We start from the raw sequence: 13538 nt of genomic DNA, 5'->3' as shown, positions 1-13538 counted from the left end.
GAGGGGGGAGGGGGAGAAGTTTGGGCTGAATCTGTCTGCCAGGATGTTGGCTATGTCTGTAGGTTCGGTATATTTTGTACCGTTATGCAACAATTCAGAGCATATCTGGGAGTTTCCACCCATGTTCCTGACATAACTAAAGAAGGCCTTGTGATTATCTTTAGTGTCTAGGGCAATTTTTCTTTCGAAGCTGGCCTTTGATGATTTTATGAGGGATCGAAGTTTCTTGCTAATACTGATCAGAGATGCCTTCCCTTTTTGAAATTTTGCTCTGTCATGTAGTAGCTTCCTCCTTCTGTTGTATAGCTTATTTATGGCCGGGGTCCACCAGACCGGTCTCCTGTTTTTGGAGGAGTGAGTCTTGGTTTTATTTGGGATAGCACGATCCATGCATTCCTGCAGGTGCTCATAGAATGCATTTGTAAAGGATTCTGCGGAATGGGCTGTATTATCCTCTGGCCCAGGGGCTTTGAAGGATTCCACCTCAGTCTTGAGAAGTGCAAAGTTGGCTTTTGAGAAATTCTTTACAGTGATTTCCTTGGCTGGGGTGGGGATGGGATATGGATGTCCAGGGAAATTTGTTTATGGTCTGATCTTACCAATGAGGGGTTTACCTCTGGTGTGGAACATAGAGTCCCCATGTTGGTGATGACCAGGTCCAATATGTTGTTCCCGCTTGTGGGAGTGGTGACCAGTTGTTCCATTGCATTAGAGTTTATAAATTCAAGGAACCGTTGGGCGAGGGTGTTTGGGCTTGAGTAGTTTTCCCAGTCAATGCTTGGGTAGTTGAGGTCACCCAATAACATAGTGTTTGGAGAGACCTTCATATTCTCCACTGTTCTCAGGAATGCCAAGTGGGATTCCTGTAATAGGGAGGGTGTTCTGTAGCAGGCTACAAACTGAAAGGCAGTTTTGCCCGCTGTTAGTTGCACATGGATGGTTTCCAATGCTTCGTGCAGTGCCACTAACCTGGAGGTGTAGGTATCTTTGATGAATATAGATACTCCCCCTCCTTTTGTGCTTCGGTCCGAGTTTTGGGGCCGAAACGCATGGTATGAGTTATAACCTGGTAGTGCTGGGGTGCTCTCAGGAGCATTGTACCAGGTTTCTGTTACTGCACAGACATCGATTTTCTCCATACTGAGGAGAGCCTCGAGTGCGTGCATCTTGAGGTTTAGACTTCTGGCATTGAGTAGCATTACCTTTAGTTTTTGTATCCTTGGGTTGTCTATGGAGGTGGGTTTGTCCTTTGAGCCTTGCCTAAAAAAAGGCACTATGGGGTGGCAAGAGCCTTGGCCAGTATACGAAAGCCTAAGGGTGACAGGTGCAAGCCGTCCCTAGCGAAGCAACGTGGCTTGTCGAGCATGTCATCCCAGGCTGACAGACACTGGATCCCCTTTGAATGACACCAATACTTTAGCCAATTGTTGAAACTGATCATTCTGTCTTTATATTGTGGCATCATTCTTGGTGAGGGCAAGATGCTACTCAAGGTCAGGGTCATACCAGCCTGGGTTACCTGGTCAGAGAGCTCCTCTATGTCTCTTTTCATGTGGTCCAGGGAGGTACGTCTCAGGTCATTCACACCAGCATGGACAATGGCGGAGTCATACTTGTACTTGCTTTGGAGTGACCTGAGTGCTTGCATTATGTGGCGGATCCTGGCACCTGACAGGCAGCTTGCAGTGACCTTCTCCTTGTTCAGTCTGGTGAGCGGGACGTCAGTGTGCCGGACAATAGAGTCCCCTATAACAAGTGTAGTTGGTGTGCTGTTTGGCCTTAAGGGCTGTGACTGTGAGGCACACTGATTTTGTGAGATATGTGATTCGTGGGTATTGTTGAGGGGTGGCTGTTGCTTGGATATCTACTTAGGAGGTCTTTGCTGTTTAGGCAGATTTTTATTTAGAGCCTCCGAGTATGTTTTTGTGTGTTTATGTGTTGGGTATGCAGATGCAATAGGTCTGTGTGAGACTGGATTTGTGGTGTGGGTGGTTACCTTTTCCTCCTGACTGACTGTGCCAGTCTTGGGTTGAGAGAGCTCTGCCTCCAGTTTGGCTGTGTAACTGCATCTCTCACATGTATTAGAGTTTGTTGGAAGGAGGAGAGAGTTGTCTGTGTACATAAGGCAATTGTAACATTGCCTCAAAATTCCCAGATTCACCAGCTGGACTGGAGTGTAACCTTGAAACTGACCCTTGGACATACCAGATTAGTATAGGGAACCGTTTTTTTACTGATCAGATTAGGGAAGGGAACTGATTTTTCACTTGATCAGGAATGACCAATCGTGAGCCTAATACTTATGAGAAGTCAACGAGAGTGTAGTGCTTTAGTTAGTTAGTATTCCCTTATAAGAGCTGAGCAAGTGCAGGGCTTTAGAAAGCGAATAGAGTGATTACTTTGAGAGTTTGAACAGTTCTAACGGAAAAAGAGAAGAGCAGACTTTGTGGAGCCTGGAATAGTTTAAACCTGTTTAGGCGGCGCTGCCCGACGCTGCTCAGTGCGCAAAACCGCGCAAAAAGAGAGTTGTAGGGTTGGAAAGGGAATGTTTGTGGCAGCTGAAACTCGATGCTTGTTTTCATCCTGGTTTAAATGATCACAATAATTTAAAATGTATTTTAAAACTAAAATCACTTGACAGGTGATTTTTTTGTACATAATTAATTTTATGTACATCCATATACAGTTTGTTTTTCTTGCATACATAGGCTCCCTTTGAAAGGTTTGTTATTTTTACAGTTGATTGTGGCTGTTTTTTTACACATGACTTTGTGTGGATTTATAAATTGGCATATATACCTTTAAAACTTATATAGGCTCAGAGGAAAGGATGTGATGTCATTGTACTAGTTTTATTTAAATTTTAATGAAACAAGTATTCTTTATCTGAAGAAGTTCACATATTTTGTGAATGAAAGTGCTAACAAAATAAATCTTTAAAAGTTCAGCTGGTTTCTTCTTTTTAGCCATCTGGCTTGGATTACAGTTCCATAAAATTAATCAGGCCATGGCATTTTCAAACAGACTCCACTTTAATGGATGATGCATCATGACATCCTCTCAAAAAGCTAGTCACAATTAACTGACCTTCACAAAATCTTTTATTTTATATCAAACTCACGATTCCTATAAAAACACAGAACTGCTAATAGAGCAAAGGGAAAAAGCCACCCAATTCAGCATCTGTATAATTCATTACATTTAATTCTGCATTCTTGCTTCTCGAGTCTCATTTAATCAATGTCTGTTTTATGCTAACATTCCAGGCCAGTCAGGAGTTCACAACACATTTATCACAGAATGAAAAAAGAAAAAAAAATTACTAACTTATTGCAACAGCTGTCCTACCCCTACTTCTTTGCTGCACATGATTTTGTGACATAGTGTACATTAAAAAACAATTTGGTGAGGATTAAGATCAGTCAATAATCATAGGCATTACAGTTTCAAACTTCTTGTAGTAAAAAAAAAAAGATTTGATTTGCTTATTTGATTTGCTTAGTATTAAGACTGTCAATAATGCAATGTCAGACAATAGAGTTTTATACTTCCTATCAAGAAAATATACCTCGCAGACAAAGACGTTGCCGTTTCTCTCGCTCATTCTTTCTACTCCAAACAGGCATACTCACATGCATACATGCACAAAGGCATATGCACAGACACACACACACAGAAACACACACACAGAAACAAACACACACACACACACGCACGTTTCTTTCATTTTCTACTATTTTTCTTCTTAACTCACCTTTTAAACTTAGCTCTTCGTAAACAGCAAGGCACTCTTTAGTGAGCAGAAAAACATTGCAAACATTTGCTTTGTTCAGTGCCTGAGATTCATGGCAGCTTAATATGCTGCCGTGAAGTACCAGACTCATTTTTCAGCAGCCATTACCTGTATATTAACACCTTGCTGGAGAACGTTCTTTCTCCAATCAGAGCAGCCATGTACAGAATGCCCATTCTCTCACCTAGGATAACACTGATTCTCTTCCATTTGCAAATTTAAGATTTAACATCAGCAGATGCTAGTCTGCCTACTGATTCAATAGTAGAGACATATTTAGTGAGTCAATAATTAAACAATTACCAGCAAAATTAATAATGAAAGATTTCATTATCAGATCACTGTTGCATTAGCTTAAATCAAGGATACAACATCCAGTCAACTTCCAAAGCCCAAGGTAACCTTCTCTATACCCAGACCACTGAAACCTTAAGCAGGGCAGCAAGGAAATCAGAAGTTTGGGCACCAAGTATTTCAGAGCTTTCCTGCCACTAAAAAGCACTCCTCTTGTAGTCTTTTGAGGATTGATGGTTGGCTAGTGTTTCTCCATTGCTGGGCAGATAAGTTCCCTTCAGGGAAAAACCTGCTGTTTTCTCTGTTTTTAAGAGGACAGTATTTTTTTGAAAGCACTGTTTTAATTTTGATAGGTTTTGTTGTTTTTCAGATTGTGTCGAGACATTCCCATCAGTTAAACAAGTGTGTTTTAAGTTGCTGTTTTAAGTATAAACTTCTGTTTTAAACACGTCTACTTTAATAATATTAAAAATATATATTTTGTAGGGACTAGGGCAAGTGTTTTGTGCTCACCACTGTGCATTTTTCAAGAAAATACAACTTTTTTGGTACCTGATTTTTATTGATGATCGCTGACATTGCATATCTAATTTCATGCTTCTTTCCCAGCTTAAACAAGGAACAGCTTACCGGGTACTCAGTTCCTAGCTGCGCCAGATAAAAGAAAAAGAAAATTATTAAACAATATTGCCGCAGTCCCAGATGAGTGACCCTACAGTGGCCACTTAGGTTCCTCAGACCACTGTCTGTCTTTTGGCTTTTCCCGGTTAGGGGTTGCCACAGCGGAACTCCGGTCCACTAATGATTGGCAGCAGATTTTTACGTGCTGGCTTGCAGGGCCTAACGCACAACCTTCAACGAAGGAACGCCCATTCATGCATGTCGACACACAGAAGATGCTCTAACGGAGAATTGAACATGCAATGTCCAACTGTGAGGCGACAACGCTACCGCAGCACCGCTACCGCAGCACCACCACCGCAGTGACCTCAGACCACTTTTCGTTTTTATTGGTTTCCTCTGATGTATTCCCTTCAGCTATCAATGGACTGGGGGGTAAACACATCCTTTGTGGGTGCTGAAGTGTCCTCTGTCGGCATGAAAGAACAACTTCTGTCAGTCTCACAGGAAGGAGCAGGAAATGATTTTCTGCCTGGCCAGAATAAGATGCCTTTTTCCCCAAGTGACGTTCCTGACATGAGTTGGGTTGCTACTATGGATATTCCTAACAAGGGGTCTACTTCAAAAGATCAACTTACCACAATATTGAATCCCATTTCATCGAGACAACTTCGGTGAATCTTTACAATATCGAACTCCCAGAACAATGAAAACTGACCCCGGGAAAGAACCAACTGACCACCATGGTGAACCTTGCCCTTTCCCCACTGTAGTGTGATCTTAGAGTTGGTTTATTCAGTTGGGGGGTGCGGGCGGAGCCCCCCCAATATCAGGGTGTCTGGGGGCAAAGCCCCCAACTTTGAAGGGTTTTCTTGCTTTACTGTCTGTTGTTTTGTCCTGGTGGTCAAATGGTTCTTTTTTAGGGATTAGTTTTCGTTGTTCCTGGAGTTCGATATTGTGAAGATTTGGCAAAGTAGTCTCGAAGTGGGATTCGATATTGTGGTAAGTCGATCTTTTGAAGTAGACCCCCTTTCAAGAAGAAGCAGAAAGTTAAACATTTATCTTTCCGTGTTTTTGTTACTAATAGATAGGAAATATTTATTGGGCTCAACTCAGGGTTTAGTTCAGGCTCTTAACCCTTCATATACTAGTTCTGCTGGTAAGAGAAAAATAAATTCTTCTGTTTCTGAAGATTCCTGGTGTGATGAAGTGGGAAAAGAACTGGAGGGAACAAGCTTATTATTACTACTCAGAAAAGAGATTCTGATTCTGAGGAAAGCATTTCTTCTGATTTTCAAATGAACAATTTTAAAGAAATACCTTTAAAACCAACATGCAAAAATATGCCTTATAAATAATCAAATACCTGGGATTAAAAGATAAAAGTTTATTTTGGTGAAATTATTCCTTCTTCCTCATGGACTGACTATTTGTTTTCCAAGGCTCATTTCTTTAACATGTAGTTAAGACAACTTGGAATAGATTAGAATGCTAAGATTCTAACATTTTGGGAAGCCTGTGTTTATGATCAGAAATGTTCTCAACTGAACGTTTTCATTTATGAACTTTGTAAGGGGAAGGATGTCAGATTATTTGAAATCTTTTTAAGAAATCATAACCAAGAGAGACCATGAAGAAAAAGATCTAATCATATTTTTAAATGCTATTTTTGCAGTGCTAGAAGTATTGGTAATAAGCTGAAAAAACTGAAATATATATTTGCTCAAGAGAAGAATAAAGTTGTTGCCATAGTCAGGATTTGAAATTCTATGGATACCACATTTCCTGGATACATTAAATGTGTGTGTTTTAGAAATCAGTTTAGAGGTGGTGGAATAATACCAATGCTATACAAGTCTAAACAATCTTTTTTGGTATCACCCAACACAGCAATTGTGCACGTTGCAATACATTTTCCCTGATTCAGCAACCATCTAACACAGTGTTGCATGGTCCTCTACCATGAAGAGACACAGCACTGCATAAGATTGGCCCTGCGACTCTTTTGAATGCTAACATGGCATTCCAGAAGAGAAGCATATGCTAATTAGCCATGTGCACATTCCATGGAACCTCCACCAGGAAGGCATCTCCACAGTGAGTGACTGAAGAAACTGCTTGGCCGTATAGTGTCAGACTTGTTTTTCAGCAGCCATTACCTGTACATTAGCATCTTGCTGGAGAACCTTCATTCTCCAATCAGAGTGGCCATGTACAAATTGTCCATTCTCTAAACAAAAGTAACACTACTGATTCCCTTACATTTGAAAATTAAGATTTGACATCAGGGGATGGTAGTCTGATGACTGATTCTATAGTAGAGACATTAATATTTGGTGATTCAGTGAATAAACAATTACCATGACAGATCAGCAAAATTAATAAAGAAAGAAAGATGTTCATCATTAGACCACTGCTGTATTAGCTTAACTCTAGGACATAACATCCAGTCAACTTCCAGAGCCTAAGGTAACCTTCTACATATCCCGACCATATGATAAAATACAGTATGTAACAAAAAACTGGCGAAGTATACTGAAAGCAAGAAAGCGTATTACAATTACATTAACACAAAAAAATCACAACCCTATTATATCAGTTATACTTGGAGAGCAGATTATAATTGATCCAAGAGCAACAGGCAATGAATTGAATAAATATTTCACCAATATCACTAAATTGTGTTCTACAAACACAAATACTGATTTTTTTTATTTGCCAAAAAGAACAGCTGCCAGAGGACAAATACCCCACCTTGGTGGTTTCTAATATCATATCAATATCTCTTGTACTTATACTTTTTTTTTTTTTAAACAACCAAGCATGTACATTACTTGTCACTAGTATCTACATACAGTAGTAATATTATAAAGATCAAGAGGACAGTAGATAGATTTTTCAGGGCTTTTCTGCCTGATACATTTAAACTTACTTTTAGAAGAGTAAAAATATTAGACAGGTACCAGCTGGTTATCAAAACCCACATTATGGATCCTGTTTGGGCGTCTTGCAGACTACTACAGCACCAGAAACAAGAAGGAGAGACTTTTTGCTGATTCTAAGTATCATTTTGGCTTTTCTTGACTGTTTTTGATATCCGCAATTTAACAGCCGTTTTTACCGTGGTTCTATTGTTATTTCTGCTGCATTTTACTGTTAAATCATTTTTTATTGTGTGTGCACTTTGATTTCAGCTTAAAGTTAATAATTTAAACTGCATTTACTGTTGTAGGCTTCACACTCAAGTTCAACAGCCTTTTCTGTGCATATTTACTGTTAAATTGCATTTTTCTGTTGAATTTCTCTAAAAAAAATACCATCTGTTTTGCTCGGTTCCCGTCTTTTCCTATACTACAATAGTCTGGATCCCAGATTTGATGGTTTCAAGACTTTATTTTGTGTTCCTGAATTGTCCAGACCTTGTTGTGGTAGAGGGAAGTCTTTCTGCTTATCAGTGGGAGTGGTAAGCATTGGACAGCCAATCTGTCACAAGAGGAGTGGTTTCCAGCTCTGAAATTGTACTTTATTGGCCATTTTATGCTGATTTCCATCCCTTTCAACTTTCTGACTTAAAAAACAGTGTTTCTGCGAGTTTGCGCATCGCTGCTTAGCTAGGGTTAAACTATTCCCGGCGCCATAAAGTCTGCTCTTCGATTTTTCCCTTAGAACTAGCCAGTTTCTTAGTTTTAGGACTTGAATCTGCTTCTTCGAGCTCAGCACTTGTTCAGAACTTGTTGTAAGCACTAAATAAGCTACAAATCACTACAGCACTCAACCTTCCTAATTTGCCTAAAGGAAAACAGTTTTTGTACTTGCTTTCCTCACTTGTCTAGAGGGAAATACTTTTTAGTACCTATTCAGGCATGTTCAAGGGTCCGCTCCCAGTGTTTTCTCCTGTCTACTTGATGAATCTGGGCATCTTGGGACAATGCAGCAATTGCCTCGTGTACACAGGCAACCATCTCCTACCACCCAACACTACAACCTGTGAGAGATGCACTTATATAGCCAAATTGGAGGCAAAGCTCTCTCCAACCAAGACAGGACTAGTCAGTCAAAAGGAGAAGGTAAACACTTGCACCACACCACACTCATCACATAGTCCCAACACTACACAACCAAAATCCACACAAAAAAAACAAAAAAACATTTGCAGAGGCTCTCAATAATAATCTGCCAAAGCAATAGAGACCTCCAAAGCAGAAATGCAACCAACCTCAAACCCAAATGACACACAGCTCACAAAATCAGTGTGCCACTCAACCACAGCCCATAAGGCAAAGCAACGTACCCAACACACTAGTCATAGGTGACTCTATAGTCAGGCACACTCATGTCCCACTCACCAGGCTAAACAAGGAGAAAGTTATTGTCAGCTGCCTGTCGGTTGCCGGGATCCACCACATAACCCACGCACTCAGATCACTCCACAAGTACAAATATGACTCTGTCACTGTCCATGTTGGTGTGAACGACCCGCGATGAACCTCCCTGGACTACATGAAAAGAGACATGGAAGAGCTCTCCAATCTTGTAGCCCAGGCAGGTATGACCCTAGCCCTGAGTAGCATCCTGCCATCGCCCAGAATGATACCATAGTACAAGGACAAAATGACTGACTTCAACAATTGGCTAAGGTTCTGGTGTCATTCTAAGGGGATCCAGTATCTGCCTGCTTGGAACGACATGGTTGACGGACCACAATGCTTTGCCAGAGATGTCGCCCCCTGGGATTCCAGACACTGGCTAAGGCTCTTGTCGCACCTATAGTGCCTTTTTTAGGCAAGGTTCAAATGACAAATTCACCACAGGTACAGGCAAGCAAAAACTGAGGGTAATGCTACTCAATGCTAGAAGTCTAAACCTTGAAATGCACTCACACGAGGCACTCATTAAAATGGAGAATACTGAAATCTGTGCAGTGACTGAGACCTGGTTCAAGGCCCCAGAGAACACCCCTACATTACCAGGCTATAATTCATGCCACACCTTTCAGACATCTAACCTGAACCGAAACACTAAAGGCACAGGTGTGTCCATATTCATTAAGGATATCCACACCTCCAGACTAGTTGCTCAGCATAATGCTTCCAAGATTATCCAAGTGCAACTAACTCTGGGCAAAACTGCAATCCAAATTGTAGCTTGCTACAGATTCCCCCTCCTCTTTTCTTAATATACTGGAAAATATTAGGGTTCAACCAAACACCCTAATAATGGGCAATTTCAACTACCCCACCATTAACTGGGTAAACTACTCATGTACTAACTCCTTTGCTCAATGCTTTCTGGAATTTATAAATTCCAAAGCCCTGGATCAACTTATCCACACCCCCACCAGGTGCAACAATATCCTAGATCTAGTCATTACCAACATAAGCGATCGGTGTTCCACACCTGAGGTTAACTCCTCGTTGGTCAGATTCATAAGCTAATCACCCTAGATATCCACATTCTGACCCACCCCCCCATTAAGGAAACCATCGTAAAAAATTTCTCCAAAGCCAACTTCATGCTTCTTAAGAAAGAAGTGGCGAACTTCATGACACCCATACAGATGGACACTACAGTTACGACTGCAGACTACACAAATGCACTCTATAAGCACTTACACAAGTGCATGGATCATGCTATCCCTAACAGAACCAAGATGCTATCCTCCAAACAAAGGAAGCCAATCTGGTGGTCCCCTGCCATAAACAAACTCTACAACAGAAGAAATAAACTGTTGCTAAAGAAAGTAAAATCCCATGAGTGGAGGAGCTTCCTGGTCAGCCTCAGTAAGAAGCTGAGATCCCTCATAAAATCCTCCAAAGCTAGTTACGAAAACAAAATTGCCACTGATTCTAAGGACAACCACAAAGCATTCTATAGCTATGTCAAGAATCTCAATGGCAACACCCAGATCTTCTCTGAGTTGCAGCATGAAATTTACAGAACCAACTGACATTGCCAAAATCCTGGCAGATAGGTTCAGTGCTAACTTTAACCCCCTCTCATCCCCTAAAGGGCCCATACTACACCGGAAGAATGCAGAGTCCCTGTAATCACAACTACGCAGGAAAAAAATGCACTCTCTAAAGCCAAGAATACAGCATCCATGGGACCAGACAAAATCCCAGACTGCATTTTACACGAAGTTCAGAACGAATTGACTCCCCACCCAAGTACCATGTTCAATCATAGCCTCACGTCATGCTTTGTGCTCACTGAATGGCGCACAGCAACAGTTATCCCACTCCACAAAGGGGGAGCCACCATGGACCCAGGGAACTATCGCCCTATTAACCTGACGAGCCTGGTCTGCAAGGCCATGGAACGCATCATCATGGAACTTATAAATAAAGACATTGGTAACCTCCAAACTCTGGACCCCACCCAGTTTGGGTTTGTGGAAAGGCAGATCATGTCTCCTAAACCTGATAGATTTCTTTGAAGCAGTCACCAAAGCCGTAGACGAGTGTAAGGTGATTCACACAGCCTATCTTGACTTCACCAAGGCTTTCGACACCAACCCCCATTCTGGAATTACGATAAACTCACTAAACAAGGTATAAATCCCTACGTCACAAGATGGGTTGCCAACTGGCTCACTGATAGAACCCATACTGTAAAAGTTGCAGACTCCAAATCCAACTTCAAACCAGTGAAAGTGGAGTACCACAGGGTTCGGTCCTGTGTCCTCTCCTGTTTGGTATCTACTTCTCTGAAGTACAGGCTAACACAAAAGGTCTCTGACTAATGAAGTTCGTAGATAACTGCAAACTAGGAGCCATAATAGAGTCTCTAAATGATGTGGACATCCTACAGAAGGGCCTCACTGAGACAGATGCCTGGTGTCACAGCTATGGCCTCAAGCTCAATGCCAAAAAATGCAGTGTCATCCCCTTTGGTAAAAACTCTGTACCCATGAACTACCAACATAGGCGGCAGTCTAACACCAAAAGAGTAATAAGGGTCCTTGGGACCCAGGTGGGCAGTAATCTCTCCTTTGATAATCACATCGCCACAGTGGTAAGGAAATCCTTCTACATGGCACACCTCATCACAAAAGGGTTCTCTCATCCAGGAAAAAAGAGGACATTGTTCTCCTCTACTCGTCACTCATTATAGAATACAATGCCCCTTTTGGAATGTAACTCACAAAGAGGATTACTGGCCTCAAACAGATGCCCTATGCTGACAGTCTCAAAAAACTCCAGCTTTACTGTGTCGCATATCACTTACTTCGAAGTTATCTCTGCCTAACATACAAAGCTATGTCAAACCCAGAGCTGCTGGACATGCTCCACCTAAAGAAATCCCAATCCCTCCAAGCTACATGCTCTACGGACCTAAACCTTGTCACCATAATAAACAGAACGTACTGGAGGGATAGATTCTTGTCCCAGAGACTTACCATACTTTGGAACAAGCTACCCATCTATATCAAACATAGCTCTTCATTAACACTCTTCAAGAAAAATCTTGATGAGTGGATGAGAAAGAGGAAATTCACTGAGGGGATCACTTCTGTGGCTTTGCTCGACAGGGGCACAGGAGAATAATTTTCTTGAGTGGCGAAAAGTCAGGGAACCTTGTTGGCTAGGCTTACTTAGGCCCTTGGGCCGACAGCCTAGTACCTACCTATGAACCTATAAGAGACATCAATATTATATGGGAATCAACAAAGGGGTGTTTTCCCTGTAGCAATTCTTCCTGGATATAGATAAAACTTTTAGTTATGTACTTACCATAACTTCGGATGTATGGGATCCATCTCGCCTACATTCATAACTGATGGGTTCGGAGCCAATCCATCGGCTCCGACTCGGCCACTATATAGTAGAACGAAGTCTCTAATTGGCTGGGCTACCCCTTATTCCAGAATGCACCACGCCTGCTTCCCCAGATCTTGTTTGTTCGCTTTTTATACCTACATCCAGGCACAGAAACATACCAACAACTGTAACAAACTAAAGGCCTTCAAGAGAAAAACTCAGTAAGTAGCAACATTTCCTCTAAATCCAATGGGAAGGAGGAAGGAGGGCGGGTACGTATGAATGTAGGCGAGATGGATCCCATACATCCGAAGTTATGGTAAGTACATAACTAAAAGATGTAATGGGATCCTATCTCGCCTACATTCATAACTGATGGGACAGCATCCCTAGTACCTAAATCCCGGGTGGCTCATTGGAAAACACTCCTGAGAACTGTGGAACCAAAGGAAGCTCTACCTCGAGAAGCCACATCTATCTTGTAATGAGAAATAAAGGTGTGCGGAGAAGTCCAGGTAGCGGACGCACAGATATTATCTATCAATAATTTGGAGTGGAATGCTACAGAAGTAGCCATTGCCCTGGTAGAATGAGCCTTGACTGGGAATGGTAGCTCTTTGCCGGACTGTGAATAGATGAAGCAGATGCAATCTTTAATCCATTTGGCTATGGTGGTTTTAGCCACCGGTTGACCCAACCTATTTTCCGCAAAGGACACAAACAGCTGATCTGACTTTCGTGTTTGATTGGTCCTACTTAAATAAAAACGCAGTTGTCTGTGAACATCCAACTGATGGAAAATATATTCTACGCTATTGGAGAATTTGGGAAAAAACACAGGGAGCTCCAAGGATTGTCGAATGCATAAGGGGGATGCTACCTTGGGCAAGAAAGAGGGATTTAACTTGAGAGACACTCTGTCTTTGTGAAAAGTCAAATAAGGAGGATTAGAACAGAGTGCCTGAAGCTCTGAGACCCGCTTGGCAGAGGTTATTGCCACCAAAAAGGCAGTTTTCCAAGATAGAAATTTTATATCACAAGTAGCTGCTGGTTCAAAGGGACGGGCAGTT

General features: G+C 41.7%; 1 protein-coding gene across 5 annotated transcripts in view; it reads right to left on the bottom strand.

Annotated features, from left to right (window-relative positions):
* PDK1 (pyruvate dehydrogenase kinase 1) overlaps positions 1-13538 on the bottom strand; it is a 1069548-nt gene that overhangs the window by 843561 nt on the left and 212449 nt on the right. The gene's annotated exons all lie outside the window — the stretch shown is intronic.

This window comes from Protopterus annectens, chromosome 6.part1, assembly GCF_019279795.1.
Source record: "Protopterus annectens isolate FY-2018-M chromosome 6.part1, PAN1.0, whole genome shotgun sequence".
In the NCBI taxonomy this organism is placed as follows: Eukaryota; Metazoa; Chordata; order Ceratodontiformes; family Protopteridae; genus Protopterus; species Protopterus annectens.
This window is presented reverse-complemented; position numbering and strand designations above follow the sequence as displayed.